At 42.5% G+C, this 22891-nt stretch overlaps 1 long non-coding RNA gene across 1 annotated transcript in view; it reads left to right on the top strand.

Annotated features, from left to right (window-relative positions):
- Positions 1–11512, top strand: part of LOC138749894 (uncharacterized) — a 245345-nt gene extending 233833 nt beyond the window's left edge. Inside the window, exon 12 of the long non-coding RNA XR_011348924.1 lies at positions 11346–11512. This is a non-coding gene — a long non-coding RNA (uncharacterized lncRNA). The remainder of the gene's footprint in view (positions 1–11345) is intronic.
- Positions 11513–22891: the final 11379 nt, after the last annotated feature.

The raw sequence follows: 22891 nt of genomic DNA, 5'->3' as shown, positions 1-22891 counted from the left end.
TCGACATGAGCAGGTTCTGATGTCTTCCTCTTGTAATGTTTGACCTTACTTCAACACCGGAAATAGTTTTAACTTCCCCAAAGAAATTCCTCAACTGTCAAAGGTTCCAGTTGGTAAATGAGCCACGTGCAATTCAGTCAGATGGATCAGCAGGGGGCGATCTTGTTTGTACCTCATGGCTGGTTGCACTGAGCTTTCACACAGACTCATGGGCTTTCTGGTAATCAAGCAGCGGAAAATAATATTTGAGTTCTTAAGAGACCTGATGGACACCCATTCTGCATAAACCACGCTTGGTTATCTCTTCATGTGAATGCTTGCATTTCCCCATATTTAGATCATTATTCAGCAAAGCAACTGAATAGTTTTGATTAGCTGGCACTAAGATCACACAGCTTATGCCAGGTGAGCCAAATGCAATAATCATCAGATGTTTGAGAGGCGCAGGACATGAGAAAACATAATGGTGCATACTTACTTTTACTCTTCAATGCATGGTTAGTACAACGCTGTTACAGCGCCAGTGATTTGGGACCAAGGTTCGAATCCTGCACTGTCTGTAAAGAGTTTATATGTGTCTGCATGGGATTTCCCTGGGGGCTTCGGTTTCCTCCCACCGTTTGAAACATAACAGAGATTAAAGGTCAATTGGATGTAATTGGGCAGCAGGGGCTCATGGGCCGAAAGGACCTGTTACTGCGCTGTACGTCTAAATTTAAACTTAATTTAAATGTTGGTACAAAAATTATTTATAAATATTAAGAAATACATTTAGATAATAATATTTATTCATGTATGTAGTTCATAAACTATTAATTTGCATTAGTTTCAATAATCAAAAAATACACATAAATTTTCAAAATCCTGCCTGATTTATTGTGAGTCTCCATCTTGGCTGAGTCATTGCAATATGTTGTCAAGGCTGTACGAATGAGCTGTGTCAGGTGTTGATTTATAATGATTGTGCAATTACACAATCGCACGCCACGTCCGCTTACACTATTATTGTGAGCTTTGGCTCGTACAATTCCTGTCTCCGCCAACATATTTCCATGAGCTGCACATTATATGTCGAAGAGCCACATGTGGCTCACGAGCCACGGTTTGGCCACCCCTGGCTTATGCCATATAGGGTATGAGAATCCACATATCTACGTCATTGCTTATGGCCCACACTAGCATTTTTGCATCTAATTACCCAATCAAACCCAGCATTAACATTTTTACCTAACCAAATTCCTTTCAAAAAATCCTTGGTCTCCACAACAGAGATTATAGTTAGGATCAGGCTCCATCTCACAGCATACAGAGCTGAGGTGCTCAACAAAGTGATCTCCCAGTCTGCCTTTTCTCTACATCGGCAATAGCGCAGATCTCCCAGCAGCCACTCATCTCAATTCCCCATCCTATTCCTTGCTGACATGTCTGTCCATTGTCTCATGCACTGCCAGACTGAGACCACATGCAAATTGAAGGAACAACACCTCATCTTCCAGCTGGTCACCCTCCAATCAGGTGGCATTAATGTTGACTTCTCTGGCTTTATTAAGCCACCCCACCCCTGCTCACCTCTTCCCCCTTCGCCTTATCCCAGCTCTGTCTCTCCCTTCTGTGTCCTTTCGCACAGATGATAAATTCTTACCTCTCCCCTCACCATATCCAATAACACCTTTTGTGGGTGTGGTCCCCTCCCCCAGCCGGCACTGTCTGAATTCTGAAATTTCCTGCTTCTAGCTTATTCTGCTTATTCCTTGAAGAAGGGCTCAGGTTCAAAATGTCAGAAATATACCTATTGATGCTGAAAAGACCAGCTGAGTTCCTCCCGTATTTTGGTGTGTTTCACTGTTTTGTCCTATCTGTAGCAATGGATCTTTGATAGGAGAGTAAGATAGTAAGATCATCATCAAGGTCTTCTCGAGATGAGAACAATGTCCATCTGATGCCTTTTGTTGAACACTGCATTCCTCAATCAATGGCAAAATCAAAGAGATTTACAGATATGACGCATTGTTCATGCCTTCTTTCTTTACTTCAACATTGCACGCAAAGTTGGAGTCAAAAGTTTATGATGCCGATGTTATATGGAGAAAGATTCCAATATGCTCGCAGAATGTGTCAAAGCCTGGTCCTGTAAATGCTGGCAAAATAACATTTACAGAATTGTTTTTACTTCATGAGCATTATTGTATTTTAAAGAACAAAAATTGGGTTATTTGAAATAACTTATCAGGCACAGTTAGATGTGTCAAACCATTGCATTCAAAGTAAACTCAACTGAGTCCTAACAGAGATTTCAGCTCAAAATGTCAGCCAGTCCTTTGCTCACACTTGCGGAGTTCCTTCAGCAGTTTGCTTTGCTTCAGGTTCCACTGGCTGCACTTCTATGTGTCTCCAGTTATTGCAATCAATGAATATTCTGGTGCTTAGCACCACGAAGAACCACTTTCCCTGCACTACCTCATTCTATGCCTCTTTTTGCATCTCCTTCAGTTATGCCCCAAGTTTCAATCATTGAATCAATAAATCCATTGAGTACTGGATATATCCACGATAATTTCTTCCATTTTCCCAGGTTGATTTTTTTTCTCTTAAATGTATTTTGTTCTCTTAAATTTAGACATTCAACATGATAACAGGTCATTTTAACCCACAGACCTGTATCACCCAATTTAGACCCAATTAACCTACACCCCTGGTGTATTTCAAACCACAGACCCAATTCCTGGTGTTGTAACAGCATTGCGCTGACCGCTATGCCAACCATTCTGCCCTCTGTGAATAGAGGAACCAGCATCAGAATATACTTCGAGTAATTCTAGATGAAAGTTGTCCTTGCCAGAAGCTCTGATTTTATTTTTAAATGATTGATAACTTGGATCATCTCTTCCTTCATTTGGATGACCCTGTTGAGGGTAACATCTTTTTCAACATCACAGTATCTCTCTTTATTTGTATTTGTTTGAAGTGCTCTGTCCAGAACATTTCTTGTCATTCTATATTGTCTGAAGTGGCGACATTTGTCTTTGCTGAGTTCATTTGGTGGTGTCTACTGTCTGCCACTGAGAAGCTGTCATTTTGTAGACGGCTGTAGCTCATTACATTCTGCATGTGTGTTGCCAAGTTAGCAACATGATCTCATTTGTTTGCTTTTTCAAAACATTTTTTAAAGGTTCAAATGTTCCTTTTATTGTCACATAATAACACATAAAAAATTTAATATACATGATATACTTCAACTTTTGTCTGCCTTAAGGTAAACAAGAGCCACCATGAGAATTGCCTGACACCCCTAACGATAGGACACCTTCCACCACACATCTGTAGAAACCATCGGCCACCTGAGCTGCAGATCCAAACCAATGCGATCAGGAAGCTTTCAGTGCCAAGGCCTTTCTTGCCCTCAGCAGCCTCACGAACCCAAATTCCAATACCTGGTTCCCATGAGCAGTCTCCAGCAGCCCGCACGCAGCCTGTATGGATCCTTTGACCGCAAGTTGCCAGCAGCCCACAGCCTGTGTGGGTCCTTCAGCCGCTGAACTCCTTGCTGGTCCACTGCCACGGACAACTTCCCTGTCCTATGCTTCTTCTTCTCAACAGTGGGTGTTCTCCCCATTTCCTGAGCCCTGAGCCGGTCCGCGACTCCTGCCAAACTGTTGTTATACTGATCATATTATTGTTTTCTTTAATCTCTGGGATTTTGAACTCAGAATCTTTCCCTTCAGAGCTCATCTGGTTTCTTCCCCCATTCTCTGTACTGGGTCTAATCCACTTGTATCTTTCCTGTCTGGAGTTTGAACTCCAATGAGACGTCATTAACGTGAAAAATTAACTCTGTTTTCAGCTCCACAGAATACTACCCGACCTGAATTTTTCCAGAAGATTTTTTATTTAAAATTTCCAGCGTTGCAGACTTTTTTTTATTTTCAGTCACCGTACCATTTGTTGCTGCCGTCTCCCACTTCTTGTTGAATCAGGATGATGTTGTTGGGTTTCCTTTCAATTTCTCAGTTTTACTACTCTGTGGTTCCACTCAAACCAAACCACACCACTCCCTATTCAAAAAACTGGAAAACCTTATGGTTTTGTCCCACCCAAAATATCTGTTTCTCCCAGTGCTATTGTTTATCAACTGATCCCGTTTACTTACTCACCTGATGCTAAAGATTTGCAAAATGTTGCTCTTAATGTCTGCAGACCTGAGCCCACTTGCCTACTTCCATAATTTCCACGTTCCAAAAACTATTGTTGATTATGTCTTGGTGTTGAGCTGTCTCAGGAAGCAGCCAACATATTAAAGACCACATTCCACTCTGGCCACACTCTTCTCTCCCTCTCGTTCGGCAAAAAATACACAAGTTTGAAAAATCGCATCATCAGATCCAAGACAGTTTCTTCCTCACTGTTAAGACTATTGAACAGACCAATTGTGAGTAAAATGATGCTATTGCACTGCTTTAAGTGAACTTTTTCTCTGTATTTTGTTTTATTTTGCACTCCCTGCTTTACTCAAGAATATGTTGACTTCTCTGGATAACATGCAAAACAAAGTTTATCATTATATCTTTCAACAGTGAATGAGGGGACATAGTCTCAAGATTCAGGGGCATAGATTAAAGAGTAATAAGGAGGAACTGCTTCTTCCAAAGAGTAGGTCATTTTCTGTCCAACAAAGCAGTAGACGTTGCCTCATTGAATTCATTTTAGAGACAGAAAAGTATGGCTTTTAACCAGTAGGGTTATAACTAATGTCACAGAGAACAGGTGGGGTAAGGGGAGCTCAGTTCTCAGCCAGATCAGCCATGATTTATTGAAAGGCAGATTAGGCTCAACGGGCTAGACGGCCAATTCCTACTCCCATTTCTTATCTCTGTTGACACAACAATAAATAGTTCAATTCCACCATTCCAGGCCACAAGCCAAGGGCTTCCTTTTGGTTTTCATTGCTTGGAATCATTAAAATCATGCCCAATATACTCAGCTGTACAGGTAGTTGATTTATCCACTGCTGTTTTAATTGTTCATGGGACAGGAATGCAAGGCCTGTGCCCCAACGACTTTGTTTGAGCCCCACCTCCTGAGTCCAGAATGATAGTTAGTGTAGCAGTTACCATGATGCCGTTACAGCATCAGCGACCCGGGTTTCAATCCGGCACCGTCTGTAAGAGGTTTGCACATTTGTCCCGTGTCTGGATGCGTTTCTTCTGGGTGCTCCATTTTCCTCCCACCCTTCAAAAACGTGCTGGGGTTTAGGGCAATTAGGTGTAATTTGGCAGCATAGGGTTTAAATGGCCAGAATTGGCTTCTTCCATGTTGCAAATAAAATTTAAATTTAAAAACTACCGTCAGTACAGATCAAGCACGCAAGCCGTCAAGCAACTGCTATGCACTTGACACCAGGGAGTAGTCCACTCAAACACCTTACCATTAAAATGAAATTGTCTCTCCACTGCAGTCCTGAGGGTGCACCATTGTAGTAGAAATATTCTCAACCCCAGTGAAGAATTAAAGCAAGGTTCTGTGGATATAAAAGATTGAGTGATTGAAGAACAAGAATGTTATCTCTAGTTCTTTATCTATTATTCATTCCTCAATCACTAAAATGGACTAATTAGGGGTGACCTAGTTCGTGTGGCAGTTAGTGCATAGCTGTTACAAGACTAGAGACCAGGATTCGAATGCCGCGCTGTGTGTAAGGAGTTTATACATTCTCCCTGTGTCTGTGCAGGTTTCTTTTGGGTGATCCAGTTTCCTCCCACTGTCCAAAATGTTATGGGGGGTTGTAGGTCAATTGAGTGTATTTGGGCGGCACGGGCACATGGGTTGAAATGACTTGTTACTGTACTGTATGTCTAAATTAAAAACTTTTAAATAATCATTTGTACCCTGTCCTTTATTGAACCTTACCACAGGCAAATTGGCTGTGATGTTCCCAATGCTCCAAAGAACCTGATTGGCTGTAAAATGTTTTGTGAGAAACGGAGACCATCAAAACCACCAAATTAATGCAAGCTTTTCTTTATGGAAAAGAAACATTTCAAGATAAAAGAACGAGAGGCAGTGTCAGATGATTCAGCGATCATGTCACTGGGCTGTGTATTATTTCAAGTTCTTGGTGCTGTGAGGATCACTAGTGGCTGTGAGCAGTTTTCCCAATGATTGTCAGCAACACTTACTTGTGTGAAAGACACCGTTTTAAATATCCCTTCAGAGTAGCTGAGAAGTCGTGAGGTTAATCGGAATTTTGTATTTTTATGCTGGGATCCTGATAGGTTGAGTTGTCATCTTCTTCAAATAATTAATTTCTTTCTGACGGACCGTTGTTCAGCAGCCTGTTACAGAAGCATTGCCTCGTGAAGCTTGAAATTTCACATCATTTCCATCATAACTACTGCATTACAGCAACATACATTTGCATAACATGTAATCATCTACTGCTTTTGATAAAGTCAGATGTCCCTCGCCACTTTTGTAGGTGTGCTAGCAAATAAAAAGGGTTAGAGAGGCAGAGGGATTAGTGGAGGGAAAGGTAGAATTTAAAGCCTTGGCAGATAACAGCAATGGGCATCACTTATTGTTTATAAAAATGAAGGATGATCAGGAGAATCTAAACAGCAGCCAAAAAGTACCCCTTTTACACCGCGCTTGAAACCCAGGCATTATCCACCTTTTGAGCACTGTGTGAACACCTCAAAGCCAAATGGGGGGGGGGGGGGTCTAAACTTACCAAGGTAGGTGGTATTAGAGGTGGAGCATATTGATGCGGGTCCAGTTCTAACAGGACATGTTGCATTGCCAGTGCTGCTCTGCTACATGTCCTGCCTCGTTTGCTTTGGGAAGCTGACTTGATGTGTAAAAGGACTCACAGACCCGGATATTCTTCTGTTCTGTGTGAACAAGCCAACTGGCTTCCAGAGACAGGTGATGTATATGGCAATAATGCAGCTTTTCAATGGAGCATGAGCGTATGGGGACTCTGCTTAAGGTGGGCAGAGGTTTAAGGGTTGCACTGCACCCGGGCTGCCTCACATCCCACCTCGGGGCCCAGACACAGGCCACTGCCTCCTTTGTGAACTAGCTGCTAGCACAGGCACTGGATCCAGGAGAGCCATCCCTGACTACTCCAACCTCATTCCGTCCAAGGTTGAGACTCGCATCCACCCTCAGACCTGGGTCGCTTCATCGTCCAGGGGAAAGCCCCTTGATGTTGGAATGACGCTGGGTGATCCTACACGGAGCCTTGATGTCATCATGCAGAGACGTGGAAAGTTCACAGCAAGTCGTTCCATCCGTCAGCAGCTGTCCTGCCTGACCACCCTGTCACGTGACGGCCAGCCCTGACATATGCACACTGATGTCACAGGGCCTGAAAACTGATGCTGAATGCCATTTCTCATCAATGAGCCGGTTCCTGGAGGAGGAGGAGGCCACTGCCCTTGTCCAGACCTAGGGTTGGAAGTGAGATCCCCAGGGCCGGGACATGGTGGAACGGGGCCACCGTTATTGTTCATTTGTTTATCTTTTTGCTTTCTCTGTCTTTTTTTCTTCTTGCTTTGCCCAAATTCTCCCCACTGTTTTGCTGAATTTGGGAGGGCGGTTGCCCCCACCCCTGCCCCTGGTCAAAGGCCTATGCTATGGAGAGAAAGGAGAGGATTGTGAAGGGATTTCAAAACTAGAAGAATTTTAAGATTTGAACCAGCAGGAAGCACTAGGATAATGAAAAGTTTCAGAGTTTATCAAGGCTGCAAGGGATGTTGCCTGAGAGAACATTGGAGTAAAAGAATACAGAGGCAGTATTGGCATGTAACAGAGTGACCACTTTGTCGAGCAGTGCGCTCTGTACATCAGAGCTGGAACTCTAGTTGCCAGCCACTCGAATGCCAGACTAAGCAACACCACCCAGAACCTACAACATTAGTAGCACATTACAGAGACAAAGGATCAAGTCAGTCAAGTACACCCAATTAACTGACAACCCCCGGTACACTTTAAAGGGTGGAAGAAAAACAGAGCACCTGGAGGAAACCCACGCAGTCACAGGAAGAACGTACAAACTCCTTACAGACAGCAGTAGATTTCAATCCCTGTCACTGGCGGTCTATAAAAAGATCTGGGAAGTAAAATCATGGAAAGATAGAGCAGATCTTTCCCGGTCTATGTCAACCATCAAGCACCCATTTTCAATGGAGAATTCTGTGACAGTTCCACAGGAGTTGAGGTGGTCTAGCTTGAGGAGCCAACTGACCGGCTTCAATTTTCTTGTGTTAATCTTTTTCATGGGTCAAAATAAAATGATGAAACCACAAGTGTACAGGGCATCCAGGATTAAATAAGATGAAGCAGTTGAAATTCTGCCCCAGGATTATTAAATGGATGAACACCCTTTTACTGTTTTGAGCTAATACCATCAGATCTTTAATCTGAACAGTACACGGTATAAATGGAGCTGTGAATGTACCATGCATTAAACAAGAGAGCTGCAGGCACTGAACCAACACATCCTGTCAGAAAAAGTTTGAAAAATATTTGAGTAAACAACTTAATATCATGAGTAGAGGCTTATGGGCATTCAGTGCTAAGGGCTGTGTTTCTGTGAGTTAACAAGTTAAAAGTTTTACCCAGCAGTTGCAAAGATCTGCATCAACCCATAATTTTACTGCAGGGGATCTGTGAGAGATTTTAAGATTTCTTTAAGAAGTCCCTGTTTATGAGGTGAAGGCTATTTAAATGTAATTTGAAAAGAAATAACATCAAATTGTTTGTACCTCAGAACCACCTTCATTTAACAAAGTTCCTACTCACTTTACATGGAAAAAAGGCAAAGAAAGCCAGACTAGGCATTAGACCTCTGAGGGTTTTACTGCCAACACGGTTCAGAGATGGATGCCTTACTTTTGTAAATTTCTTTCTAAACTATAATCACTTATCTATGGCCAATGGTTGGGTTGGCTATACTTACAGAGTCAATGGTTAGCTTATATGGCATCAACGGGGTGAAATAAGCTCGAACTGTTGGTCTCATGAGCTTGTCCTTCAATCACCAAACTAACCCCTCATGTTTCTGAGCCAACTTGCCTTTCAATGATTCTTCTTTAAAATATAATCGCTCCAAAACTCTTTTAAATGCTGTAATTGGACCTATTGCTACCATTTCTTCTGCCCTCATTCCATATACCCACCATCCTCTGTGTGGAATAATTTGACCTTCAGGTTTCCCCTCAGTTTAAATCTATGCCCTCGAGATTTAAATTTCCCTGGGTAAAAAGGATGTGTCCATCCATCTTATCTATGATGCTCTTGATTTGATAAACAAATCTGACCATCCAGCCTTTCCTTATAAACTATTGGCCTATCCAGCCTTTCCTTATAAACTATTGGCCCATTCAACCTCTCCTTGTAAACTATCGGCCCATCCAACCTCTCTTTGTAAACTATCGACCCATCCAGCTTCTCTTTATAAACTATCAGCCTATCCACCCTCTCCTTATAACTCAACCCTCCAGTCCCAGTGACGTCCTTATGAATCTTTTATGCACTCTGTCTAGCTTAATCATATCTTAAATGCTTTTGATTGTTCTGTGGTTGAACCTTCAAGGATATGTCCATATTCAACTTGTATTAAACATTTATCATCTTGAATTTGAAAATCTAAAACCCAGAATCAGAATTTTTTTAAAAATGTTGGAAACAAACAGCAAGTCAAGCAAAGTTTGAGAAAAGAACAACAATATTTTGGGTTAGAAAAAAAAGCTACAGTTCCAAGAATCTGAAGCAGACAAAGAGGAACTCATGGGGTCTGACAGCATCCATGGGTAGCAATAGTTGTTCAATGTTTCAAGTTGGAACTAAAACACAAAAGTCTGCAGACACCGTGGCCCCTTTATCAAGATTAAGATCAAGATCAAATCGCATATATAAAGAGGGAAAGTTGGGGGAGGAGCACAGGGTTTAGGACAGAAGGTGTGACAGATGGAGAGAGAAATAATTAAAAGGGGGGAACAAAAGTTAGAGACAAAATGTACAGCAGAAGGTAAAGAAAAACTGGAAATAATGGAATAGAGGGGTTAGCATTAGATGACATTAGCAATGTTAGGGCTGTTCAAGCGGAATATGATGTGTTGTTCCTCAAGATTACATTTGGCCTCTAATGGATGAGGCAGGGGGCAAACATGTCATTGTGGGAATGATTAGAGGAGTTAAAATGGTTGGGTACAGGAAGCTCATTTAGGCCCACAAATTACATTCATGCCGGAAGTGGTCAAACGCTGATTGGACCTTGATGTGACAGTGAAGAGGCTATGAAAAATGGTCAGAGTGAGATGGAAAAATAAAGTTGCAGGAACATGGAGCATGGGGTGACTATGGACTGAATGCAGGTACTACACAAATTGATCACCCAGTTTGGATTTGGTTTAGAAAAACTTTTTGACATGCAGCATGGTAACAAATTACACCCAATTGACCTACAACCTCTGTATGTTTTGAAAGGTGGGAGGAAACGGAGCGCCTGGAAAAAAAATCCATGCAGACATGGGGAGAATGTGCAAACTTCTTGCACGTCGCTGTCGCTTCAACGTTGTGCTAACTGTGCCTCCATAATTCATTCATGGAGAGAAAATGTTTAAAGAGATGTAGCAAATGGGATTAGATCAGGAAAGCAACGTGTTCAGAAAGGTCTAGAGGGTTTTACAGCATGGGAACAGGTCTACACCCATTCCTACCAAGTTGTCTCCCTCAGCTGAACCCATTTGCTTGTGTTTGGGCAATATCCCTCCAAACATTTTCTATACTTCTATTTAAATGTCTCTTCAATCCTGCTGTTGTCCTCACTTTAACCCCTTCCTTGGAGATGCAGATCCTCACACTTACCAACCTCTGTGTGGCTAGTTGGGCCATGACACCTGTTTCCATGCTGCATAACTTCATGACTATAAATTTATAAAAGTCCAAAATGAAAGGGCAATCAGAAGATAAAATAATCAGTCAAAATATATTGCATGAAGTAGAGCCCACAGTGATATCAAAATTAAACTAAATGGGTTCTTGGTAAAGAGTAAGATCATACATGGTGCATAAGTTTGAGAGTGGAATTAAACCAAATTATTTTTGCAAAGAGTAAGCATAAAATTGATCCTTCTATGATCCCATTCACTTTCAAATGTACTTGGTCGACAGATAGGACAGGAGCGTTCTGGCCCCAAATCAATGAGAGACCCAGCACCTCAGAGCCCATCAGGATGCACTCTGTTTGGTTTTCCATAAGAGTGGCAGAGAGGTTCACTGAAGTTTTCCTTTCCACCCCACCCCCATCCCCCATCGACGTGATCTACTGGGATCGTTGGCTGAAGAGGGTGCGCAAAATCATTGAGACCAATTCTACCCTGCACACAGCATTTTCTGTGGCTCCCGTCGGGGAAGAGATCCAGGAGGATCAGAGCCAGCACCACCAGGCTGAGGAACAGCTTCTTTCCACGGGCAGTGAGAATGCTGAATGACCAAAGGACCTGCTCACACTGACCCTCTGAGACTCTCCTTGTAGAAAACAATACATTTATTTATTTGTATAGATTAAATACGTGTCTTGCATATGTATTGCTTGTCTGTATGTGTGTTACGTCTAATTGTGTCTCTGCGTGTTTTGCACTGAGGTCCGGAGAACGTTGTTTCATTGGGTGCAATCAGATGACAGTAAACTTGACTTGGTGGCACTAAGTTGCTTTATTTGATCATTAAGTTAAAATATAGTGACCAGCCTGCGAGGCACAGCTGCCTCCTGCGATAGTTTACCAATATCAGCAGGGATCGATGGCTGCAAAGATGAATCAATGCTCACAAAAAGTGGAGACACAGTAGCTTACTCACCACCATCTCTCTGGAAAGTGTCTTTCAACATTGGCAAACACAGAGAGTGGCCACTCAACATTCTGTCATTCGCAGTGTGCAGAGGGAGAAACCTTTGTGCTGTGTTTGCTTCAAGTTTTTTGTTTGGATTTGTATGCATTACCTGATAAATCTTTGATGCTGTGGTGTGGTGATCTACTCTGCAGGTTCCATATACCCTCACTGAGGTTGGGTTCATGACACACTATATCCCTGATGATTGGATGCATCTACAAAGCACATGCTCATGCAGAATACATGGTGCTCGATAGCCCAGTTATATATCAGTGTTCAGATGATGTCCCGCACAATATAATGTAGGGTAGATATACTTGTGTGCTAGAACAAGCCCACCTCACTGACAAAAGGCAAAGGAGGAAAAACCCAACACCCAACCCCAACCCACCAATTTTCCCCTGCAACCGCTGCAACCGTGTCTGCCTGTCCCGCATCGGACTTGTCAGCCACCAACGAGCCTGCAGCTGACGTGGACATTTACCCCCTCCATAAATCTTCGTCCGCGAAGCCAAGCCAAAGAAGAGAACAAGCTAGCCATATCCTATGCAACGTCCAGTGCCTCGCTGCACCTAGGGGGTAAAAAGTCCACGTCAGCTGCAGGCTCGTTTGTGGCTGACAAGTCCGATGCGGGACAGGCAGACACGATTGCAGCGGTTGCAAGGGAAAATTGGTTGGTTGGGGTTGGGTGTTGGGTTTTTCCTCCTTTGCCTTTTGTCAGTGAGGTGGGCTCTGCGGTCTTCTTCAAAGGAGGTTGCTGCCCGCCAAACTGTGAGGCGCCAAGATGCACGGTTTGAGGCGTTATCAGCCCACTGGCGGTGGTCAATGTGGCAGGCACCAAGAGATTTCTTTAGGCAGTCCTTGTACCTTTTCTTTGGTGCACCTCTGTCACGGTGGCCAGTGGAGAGCTCGCCATATAACACGATCTTGGGAAGGCGATGGTCCTCCATTCTGGAGACGTGACCCATCCAGCGCAGCTGGATCTTCAGCAGCGTGGACTCGATGCTGTCGACCTCTGCCATCTCGAGTACTTCAACGTTAGGGGTGTAAGCGCTCCAATGGATGTTGAGGATGGAGCGGAGACAACGCTGGTGGAAGCGTTCTAGGAGCCGTAGGTGGTGCCGGTAGAGGACCCATGATTCGGAGCCGATCAGGAGTGTGGGTATGACAACGGCTCTGTATACGCTTATCTTTGTGAGGTTTTTCAGTTGGTTGTTTTTCCAGACTCTTTTGTGTAGTCTTCTAAAGGCGCTATTTGCCTTGGCGAGTCTGTTGTCTATCTCATTGTTACCTCCATGTTAAACATATACTGTCATGCACTGCAGCTTGGATATATCTGCACTGCAGGCTGGCTACACCTGAGGTAGAGAAAGGGGAAAAGCTGGAAGAAAACAAGTCACATGTAGATGACATTGACATTAAAATCTCCATAAGACTCTTCATCACACCCAACAGTATAACAAAGCAATATTGCAAACATCCAGTATTCATAATCTTACTGAAAGAATACTGACATCCCCTGCCTGTCCTCACATCATTGCCTATACTTCTGGCAGGGCAGTGGTATGAGGCAAGGAAAGAGTAAAACCTCATTGCTTGCATACAAATCTCTCGAAGATACAAAACTTACAGCAAAATTGGGTTGAAATTTTAAAGGCATGTTTTTTAATATTATGTAACGGGATGAGGAGGAGGGGAAACAGTGCAGCATTGAGTATCTCAAGATTTTTTTTAAGCAAGAGATGCAGTTCCACTGAAATAGGCGAACGTGATGGAGAAGCTCAGCAGATCACGCAGCACCCGTGGGAAATAAAGGGTGACAAATGTTTCGGACCGAGCTCTTCGTCGGGAAGAAAAACATGCACTTATTCTGTCAGCCACAGGAGGGGGCCTGTTTGAAGACTTGCTCAAGCAACCAACTCTTTTCCAAGCTTCTGCCAAATAAAATTGAAAGGATTTTTTTCTTTATTTCTCTCTTCCTCAAAAATTATCTCGACGAAAAGTCAAATGAACAAGTTTGTATTTGTCATTCCCTGGATCGATTGAGCGCGTCCTGGCCGACTGCATCACAGTGCGGTACAGTTGCTGCAGAGAAATGGATCAGAGGTCATTCCACAGGACCATAAGAGTGGCAGAGAAGATTAATGGAGTCTCTCTCACTCCCATTGTGTGATTTTCTGGGATATTTGTCTGAGGAGGGCACGCAAAATCATTGAACCCTTCCATGCGACACACAGCATCTTCCAGCTGCTCCCATCAGGGAAGAGGTACAAGAGTATCAGAGCCAGCCCCACCAGTCTGCAGTCTCCCATGGGCAGTGAGAATGCTGGATGATCAAAGGAATTGCTCACACTATCCAAAACTCTCCTATTCAAGAAACAATATTTAATTATTTATTGGTATACTTGACCTGCGTGTATACTATTTGTCTGTATGTGTGTTATGTCTGGTTGTGTGCCTGCTGCGTCCAGAGAACGATGTTTCGTCGGGTTGAGCAATCAGATGACAAAAAACTTGAGTTATTGTGTGTACCTGTGCATATAACAATAACGAATCAGGGCATTAGAATAGGGTCAAAGGCAACCTGTCTTCCAGGAAGAAGCTATGAATCTTTATGCTTATCACACTTCACCTGTGTCACCCTCAGTCAGTGGAAAAAATACTACACATACTATCTTGGGCAAGAACATATGAAATATCAGGTGGTAGTTCAAAACTTTATACAGTGGAACAGAATAACATCAGAATCAGAATTTATTGTCATGAACAAGACATGAAATTCAGTGTTTTGTGGGAGCCTCATAGAGCAAACATACATGTTATAAGATTACCATAAAAAAATTAAAATAATAGTGTACGAAAAGTAAGGCAGTGTCTTTGGTTCGTTGATTATTCAGGAATCTGATGGCACCAGGGAAAAAGTTGTCCTTGTGCTGTTGAGGGCTCAACTTTAGGCTTCTGTACCTTTTTCTTGATGGTACCAGAGTGAAGAGGGCATGGTCTGGGTGATGGGATCTTTGAGGATAGAGGCTGCTTTTTTCATCCTCATATACACATCCTTGATGGAGTGAAGCCTGGTGCCTGTGACATTGTAGGTCGAGTTAACAACCCTCTGGAGTTTATTCTTGTCCTGAGGGTTGGTGCCTCCATACCAGGCAGTGATGCAACCAGCCTGAATATTCTCCTCGGTACATCTGTAGAAATAAACTTCGGTGACAGACCGAACCACCTCGGACACCTCACAAAATATAGCTGCTAGTGAGCCTTCTTTGTGATTGCATCAACATGAAGGCTCCAGGACAAATCCTCGGAGATGTTGACATCCAGGAATTTGAAGTTCTTGAGCCCTCAATGAGGACTGGGTTGTGTCCCTGACTCCCTCCACAATCACCTCCTTGGTTTTGCTGATGTTGAGCGCAAGGTTGCTGTCATTACACCATTCAATGAGCTGATCTATCTCCCTCCTGTACACTTCCTCATTGCCGTTTGTGATTCTGCCGACAACTGTGGTGTCAGGAAATTTGTAGATGGCATTGGAGTTGTGCCAGGTCACAGTCATGGGTGTATAAGAATGTATTGTGCAATAGTATGGAATAGCATTTGATGGATCAGCTGTATGACAAGTATTGGAGCTTTACACCAAATCGTGCATCAGGAGTGAGAGTCAATTCACTTTATTCAATTAAAAATGCTGACCATTTTTTTTGCCCAACTGAATCAGCCCTTTTGCTAACTGGATTTCCTTTCAAAGCAAATTTTAAACCCCCTTTGCATCAATATCCACTTCCTCTCCTCTCAACAACTCTATTAATACTCAAACCAGAACAAGTGCTCTTGTCACTTCATTGTTCACCTCCTTCAATCTCGCCTTTTTATCTAAGATTCGACTGTTCAATTTACATCCTACACCAAGTTTTATTTACCTAAAGCCTATCCTCAGGAACTACATCTGTAACGATGTTAGCATCCTGCCCTCGTACAAATCCTCAGTTCAGTAGCTCCTTGAAACACTCGAGTTTGCTCAGGCTAACGCCTCACAAATGTGATCCTGGAGCCTCTCCAGGCAGGGATAATCAATCGACATGGCTGGACCAGGCTGGACCTCACCGCCAGATCTGTGCTTTAATGGCTGATCTCACAGCCTCCATCCCTTGGCGCGCGCCAATGTCCTGTCTCCACGGAGAACGCAGTGTTTATTCCCATTCCCACGGTAACCGGCACATCACTTCTCCAGAGTTTGAATCATTTAGCAGCAGCAACGTTGATGCGCAGGCACATGCCCAAAAATTCTGTTCCTCAGAGGATGACTTCAATAGAAACTGCTCAGTGACCACCCCCCTCCCCCCCCCCCCCCCCCGAAGTGGTGCACAGGCCACATGCCATACTTTAGATATGCCACCGAGTGTCTTCAGAAGATCTTTAAAAATATTAAATAAAATAATTTAAATGAAGTAAAGAGGTGTTTAAATGAGGTAAACTGCTTTTGACTTGAAAATAATATTCAGTCATTGCCACTACTGGGCCATGACATGTTGGGTCGCAAGCCAGGTGGGCCTTAGGTCGAAAAAGGTTGAGAACCAGTGATCTATGAAGGCAGAACACCTTTAACTTCTGTTCAGTGCCAACCAGCATCAACCTTCCTGTTAGCACTCAAATAGTTTAGAAGAATGGCAAGAAAATTATATGACAGTCAGTAGCTATATTTCTGTGAATGGGAGGCAGAGAAGGACAAGTCAAAAAAATCAAGTTCATTTAAAAACTAGGGACATCATAACCCAAGATCTCCATGCTCTTCAAATGACTGTGCATTTTGGCGCCGACCATAATCTTATCTATCTTTTGGAAAAAGCATGCAAGGCTGAACATTTTGTGATCATTGGATTCAAAGTTAGTCAGAGCTGACAAATATTCAGTCTCCCAGGTGATGGGATTAAACTACTGTTTGACAGATTGTGTGCCACAACAACAATGGGCTGGATCAGTTTAATGTTACACTAGTATGAAGTGGTCCATCTGTGGCTGCTGTTTGTTTTCCTGTGAGCCGAGTTACCTAATTGTGCCCCACTCAATGTTGCCCTCCTCTGCTCTTCACTGGACACAATTTGTGGTTGAAGTGTGTCCTATTGCTGTGTGCCTGCAGTAAACATGCCCCACCTACATATAGTAATTGGCTCGCCTAAATACCATACTTACCATGCACATTAGCATACTATCTCCACCATCCACTGTTTGCAATAAATCCAAGAATTTTACTTCAAATAAATATTTTACTTGGCCCAACAAAACTTTAAAACACACAAAAATGCTGGAGGAACTCAGCCGGTCTCGCAGCATCCATAGGAGGTAAAGATATATTACCAACGTTTTGGGCCTGAGCCCTTCTTCATGGAATAAGCAAAGAACAGGAACGTGTCAGAATAAAGACTGGCAGGGGGAGTATTCCGGGCCAACAAAAGGTGTTAATTGGATACAATAAGAGGAAAGGTGAGAATTGATTTTGGCTCTGTGAAAGGAGACAGAAGGAAAAGGGAAGAGAGAGATCTGGGGAAAGGTGACAGGGAAAACAAGGTGGTGGGGGGTGGGGGTGGGAAAGGGAGTTTAACAGAAACCGGAGAAGTCGGCTAATGTCATCTAGTTGGAGGGTGCCTAGACGAAAGCTGAAGTGATGTACTCTAATTTGCAGGTGGTCTCAGTCCGGCAGTGCATGAGACCATGGACAGACATGTCAACAATGGGGAATTGTAATAGGTGGCCTCTGAGAGATCAAATCATGTCTGCAACTGTCCCCACCTTCACCCTCTTCAATCTCTTTCCACCCCCCACCTCACCATCCTGGCTCCAACTACATCCTCTTTCTCTCCTTTTTTGTTCACTTTGCCCTCTGTCCGCCTGCCACCTATCAGTCACATGTCTCCCAACTCCAACCCTTCCCCTTCTTCCTCCAGCTCTTGAATCTTTCTTGTCCACCATCCTTCGCCCCTTCTCCATTATCACCCTTCCCCCTTTTATATTGGCTGTCTTCTCTTTCCCTTTTTAGTCTTGATAAAGGGTCTTGACCTGAAATCTCAACTCTCCATTTCCCTGCATAAGCACTACCTGACCCACTGAATTTCTCCAGCAACACATATTTCTTGTTCCAGATTCCAGCATCTGCTCTCTTTTGTGTCTCCTGGCTTTCACTTGCATTAGAATAGCAGACATGAGACACTTGCTCAACAAAAGCACAAAACACAATAACATTCCTCTGCAGAGACAATTAGATATTTAAAATCTCTCAACAAAAATGAAGTGTCTGTAGCTGCAAGTACTATCGCTCGTGCTCAACAGAATTAATAACAGAGCATCTTCTATTGAGGACAGTCATTCTCAAATAAACCAGTAATGGCCAGTAGAACAATGTAGCAAAGTCATATCATGTAGTTCTTAAACACCTACACTTACTTTTATATAATAGGGATAAGGCACGTTTACACCTCCGCTTGCTCAAACTGAAGGATAGACAATGCTACACCGAACTTGAAGAATGAATATAGGACAAAAGATTGTCTGAGCAAAAAGAACAATTTTCACAAAAATTAAGAGATCAGAATCAGAATTTATTGTCATGAACAAGCCACGGAATTCAGTGTTTTGCAGCAGGAATTCAGTGCAAATACACACACCATGAACCATCTTACAACAAAAATATATATTTAAAAAGAGTAGGGCACAAAAAGTAAGTCAGTGGCTTTGGTTCATTAACCATTCAGGAATCTCCTTTTCCCATTATACAGCAGATGAGAGCGATGACTCAGGGTCAACTCATACCGTGAAAGATATCACTGATAAGGGATATCTCTGCTATGGACAGGAAATGGTAACACATGCTTATTTTTTTACAAAATAAGCAATGGAAAACTATACAATAATTGTGGATAGAATGGGTCTGATGGGCAGAGTGATCCTTTCTCATTCTTGGTTTTTAATGGTGGTTCCTGTACTGATGAAATCATGGAAAGATTAGTCCAGATTAACTAAATGATCAATGATAAATGATAGTGTAAAAAAAACACAAAGTGCTGGAGAAGCTCAGCAGGTCAAACAGTGACCCTTATGTAGCGACGGTAAAGATACAGGACCAATGTTTCGGGCTTCGGGCCTTCATCAAGGTATGAGAAAATGGCAGCAAGCATCCAAACAAAAGAGTTGGGGGTGGGGGGAGGTGGCAAAGGCAGGAGATTATGATAAATGATGGTGGCTTAGAGGAGACAGGAGATTCTGGAGATTAGATTTCACTACTCTTTCTGAAGCAGGAGGAACCTCTGCAGAATCGTTCCTCAAAGGATCAAATGAAACAGAGCCCAGATTGTATGTATGCTATGACTGAATAGAAGACCATTACAGGGTAAATTGTACGGAACCTGTAAAATGAGATTCAGTAAATGCTTATATTCCATGATAGGGCATCAATCTCTTGTTCCTTCATATATGATATACAGTCAATCTATGCTTCACATTTAGAAAGCTAAAAAGAGAGAATACAGTTCAAGAGCTGGATGGAATGACTTTTTGGTAGATGCACAACTTCAAATGATCTCCTTTACTCTTTAAACTGTTCAACAATTATACAATGCAGTGGAGAAAGGAGATTTGTCTCCTAATCACTGCATTTAATGGAAGCTTGTTGCTTTTAGACAGGTGTGCTTTAAATTCCACCATGTCTGTGATGTCAGCATGAATGACAAAGTCATGTAGGAAATCTGTGATGTTTGGGAGCAATGCACCAGGGTAGGATTACTCTCGGTGGATGTTCAATATGATATTCTCGAAGCACACTGAACATGTTAAAAAGATATGATTAATTAAATAAATCACATAATATTTTATGGATAAGCACAGCTTCCTGGAGTTTGCTTCAGTATTTACTGATTTGGCCATAGGTGCTTTTATTTCTTGCAAGAATATTAGTTTGAATGGAGGATAGAGAGGGGTGCCTAGGACACAGGCAGTCAACTGTTTAACTGATGATATCAAAGAATGGGCTTGATAGTCACAAATCACTCCATCCTGTATTCAGCTGGACAGAATGATAAATCTTGATGCCTAAATGAGTGCAAGGACAGCCTATTTAGACTCATTGTTCTGCTACATTAACTCTCTCATGACTATACCTTTGAATGGCATGTCTTTTCCATTCTACTGCAAGCCTTGAGTGAAGAAATTGTACCCACTGTTTTCCATTTACTTTCCACTCATTTCGATTTCTGTCACTTCTTTATCTTTCTCTGAAATAATGTTCTACATTTGCCTGACTGAACAAGCTACATTTTGTCAGAAAAACTGTTTGCTTCTTTTATCCACCCACATAATCAGTGCCCGAGTTTGGCCTTTGGATTCTGTGTGACAGCTTAATCTGAGTTCTTTTTACCTGTGTAGGTCATCACTGAGCTGTGGGATGTGAGACAGCTAAACAATTAAATGCTTTAGCAAAAAGCACCAAGAAAGAATGCAGTTGAAAAGTGCTTAGGTCCTGAAGAACAGGAGTTCTTCAGTACCTAAGTACATTTATCAGGCTATCTGCTTCTTTGAATAGATGTAAAACACACACTCCCTCAGAAAGGGTTGTGAATGTCACTCAGTTCAATGCAGGAAGATGCCAGAACCAGCCCACAGAGTGCTGAGATCAGCATTACCCTGAACTTGGAAGCTTAAGTGCTTTTCATTAAGTAAGGCTCTGCTATTTATAACATAATATATTGTGCTCCAGCGCAATCAGGAAACATTAATGCCACACCAGCACTGATGTGGATAAAAAGTTTCAGTAGACATCTTGCATATGTGACATATGTGTGGAAGAGTATACCAGAACAGCAAATGGGCATTTGGTTTAATTATGCCCACATTCCCAGCCTCAATCCTATCACTCAACTGAATGTATTATCTCTTCACACTTTCCACACAGTCTGCTTCAGAATCCTTCCCCTTTAACTTGTTCTAAGTCTACAAATAGTCTTTGTTCTGTACAAATGCAACTTACAAATTAAAATTACTTTTAAATTTAGACATACAGCACGGTAACAGGTCCTTTTGACGTTCGAACCCATGCCACCTAATTACATCCAATTAACCTACAACCCCGGTATATTTTGAATGGTGGGAGTAAACCAGAGCACCTGGAGGAAACTTACACGGACACAGGGAGAATGTACAGACAGGCCAGGATTAGAACCCTGATCCCGGTCGCTGGTCCTGTAACAGCAATTCACTAACCTTGCCACCCACTATACTTGTACAGCTTTGTGACATGTTCATGACAGTAAATTTTGATTCTGAACTGGCTGCCAATAGTTGGGCTTTATGCAGCCTCTCCCAAGAAATAAAACTTAACCATATAACCATATATAACCATATAACCATTTACGGAGCGGAAACAGGCCACGTTGGCCTTTCAAGTCCGCACCGGTTCACTGATTTTGTGCGCCCTCTTCAGGCATTGGTGATTTTAAGTGTAGTGTATCTTTGAGAATTTTAACATCTATCCATAGGTACTCTTGTTAGATTTTTTCCTTCAATCACTATGCTACTCAATGCTACACACTGAGAGACAGACTCCCAATGCTTTTAATTTAATCACTAAAATTAATAAATGGGAAATTTGGATTAGTGATCTGGAAAAATGCATTTAAAATCTTACTGAGGCATTTGTGGAAATTAAATTCAATCAATTTGTAAAATGTTAATGGAGTTAAACAAGAGAGTCAAGTTTATTATCATCTGATTACACAAGTACAACCCAATGAAACAACATTCTCTGGTCCTCAGTGAAAAACACGCAGACACACAACCAGACATAACACACATACAGACAGACAAACAATATACATGCAGGACAAGAATTCATATATATAAATAAATAAATAGATTTTGATGCATGAATATGAAAGTCTCGGGTGGTCAGTGTGAGCAGTTCCTCATGGGAAGAAACTGTTTCTCAGCCTGGTAGTGTGGGCTCTGATCCTCCTGCATCTCTTTCTCTATGGGAGCATCTGAAAGATGCTGTGTGCCAGGTGGAATGGGTCCTCAATGAGCTTCAGACAATGATCCCAGCAGATCCTGCCAATGGTGGGGAGGGGGTAAGGGAGACTTCAGTGATCCTCTCTGCCACTCTTATGGTCTTATGGATTGACCTCCAATCTATCTCCCTGCAACAACCATATCACGTGGTGATGCAACCAGCCAGGATGCTCTAGATAGAGCTCCTGTAGAAGGCTGAATGATGGTGGCCGGTAGCCTTGCCCGCTTCACTCTTCTCCGAAAGTGCAGTTGCTGTTGCCCCTTCCTGACAAATGAGGAGATGTTAAATATTCATGATAGGTCACTGATTAAGTGATCTCCAAAGAACTTTGTGCTCTCCATCTCTCCAATACAGAGTGGTTGATGTGCAGTGGAGGGTGATTGTTCCTGGTCTTCCTGAAGTTCACCATCATCTCCTTTGACTTGTCCACATTGAGACTCAGGTTGTCACTCTTGTACCATTTCACAAGATTTTCAACCTCTTCTCTGTAGTGCAACTCCAGTAGGCTCAAGTACAATACACAAATGAGCTGAAGAAACTCAGCAGGTCATGCAGCATCCACAGGTTCCTGACAAAGACCCCAGGGCTGAAATGTGGTACCATTACTTACTATGAATCATTCAAAATAATAACTACTGGCATATTTGCAACTAAATATCCACCTAGTTCATTAATGCTACTTTGCTACCTTTGTCAGGTCTTTGCATAACTCCAGAAGTAGTAATGTGATTGACTCTGAAATGGCTTGGAGAGGGCATCAGTTTTGCTTGATGGTGGTATTAAAAAAAAAATTACAGTAAAACCCCTGGTATGCAGTGTCTATGGGGGATTGATAGATGCTGGATGAGTGAATTTTCTGGTTTCTTGAGATTGCATGTTGCATGATTGGTGAACTGACCACTAGAGGGCATCAATGTAACACTTTTGTATTTTTTTACCTATTTA

The sequence above is a fragment of the Narcine bancroftii genome, chromosome 14 (assembly GCF_036971445.1).
Source record: "Narcine bancroftii isolate sNarBan1 chromosome 14, sNarBan1.hap1, whole genome shotgun sequence".
NCBI classification, from domain to species: domain Eukaryota; kingdom Metazoa; phylum Chordata; class Chondrichthyes; order Torpediniformes; family Narcinidae; genus Narcine; species Narcine bancroftii.
The sequence above is the reverse complement of the archived record's forward strand: the minus strand, read 5'-3'. Positions and strand labels throughout refer to the sequence as shown.